Source organism: Chrysochloris asiatica, unplaced genomic scaffold (genome assembly GCF_000296735.1).
Source record: "Chrysochloris asiatica unplaced genomic scaffold, ChrAsi1.0 scaffold00196, whole genome shotgun sequence".
Lineage (NCBI taxonomy): Eukaryota > Metazoa > Chordata > Mammalia > Afrosoricida > Chrysochloridae > Chrysochloris > Chrysochloris asiatica.
The window spans coordinates 2,005,300-2,006,480 of record NW_006408714.1 but is presented as its reverse complement, the minus strand read 5'-3'; positions in this window follow the sequence as shown (position 1 = coordinate 2,006,480).

Sequence of the window (1,181 nt, the reverse complement as noted above, 5' to 3'; positions counted from 1 at the left end):
TTCTTCTTAAGCAGTGTTTTGCTTATTCTGGGTCACTTTCCTTTCCATATAAAGTTTGTAATTGTCTTTGCCAGCTCTTTGAAGAATGTCATTGGAATCTGGATTGTGATTGCATTATATGTGAAAATTGCTTTGGGCAATATTGACATTTTCACAGTGTAAATCTTCCTGCCCAGGAGCATGGTACATTCTTCCATTTCTGTAGGTCTCTTGTTGGTTTCTTTTAGCAGTGCTTTGTAGTTTTCTTTGTATAGATCCTTTATATCTCTGGTTACATTTATTCTTAGATATTTCATTCTGTGGGCGGCTACTGTAAATGGTATTGCTTTCCTAAAGTCCTTTTCAGCGGTGTCATTTTTGGTATAGAGGAATCCAATTGATTTTAGTATGTTGTTCTTATAGCCTGCCACTTTGCTGAATCTTCCATGAGGTCTAGTATCTCTTTTACTGAGTCTTTTGGGATTTCTATGTATAGGATCATATCTTCTGCAAATAGAGAGAGTTTACTTCCTCTTTGCCAATTTGGATGTCTTTAAGGTATTTACCTGTGCTTTATTGACTATACAAAAACCGTCAATGTGTGGAGCATGGCAAGCTATGGACAGTATTGCAAAGTATGGGTAATCTGGAACACTTAATTGTGCTCATGAGGAATCTGTACATGAAACAAGAGGCAGTTGTTGAAACAGAACACAGGAACACTGAATGGTTTAAAATTAAGAAAGATGTGCGACAAGGTTGTATTCTTTCATAATACTTATTCAAACTGTATGCTAAGCAAATGATCTGAGAACTGGTGTTATATGAAGAAAAACGTGGCATAAGGATTGGCAGAAGACTCACTAACAACCTGCAATATGCAGATGATACAACCTTGCTTACTGAAAGTGAAAAAGACTTAAAATATTTACTGATGATGATCAAAGAGCACAGTCTTTGGTATGGATTGCATCTCAATGTAACGAAAACAAAAATCCTTACCACTGGACCAATAACACCATTCTTATTAATGGAGAAAAAAATTAATGTTGTCAAGGACTTCATTCTTGTTGGATCAACTATCAACACTCATGGAAGCAGCCGTCTAGAAATCAAATGACATATTGTGTTAGGTAAATCTGTTACACAGTACCTTTTTAAAGTGTTGAACAGCAAAGATATCAGCTTGAAGACTAAGGTGC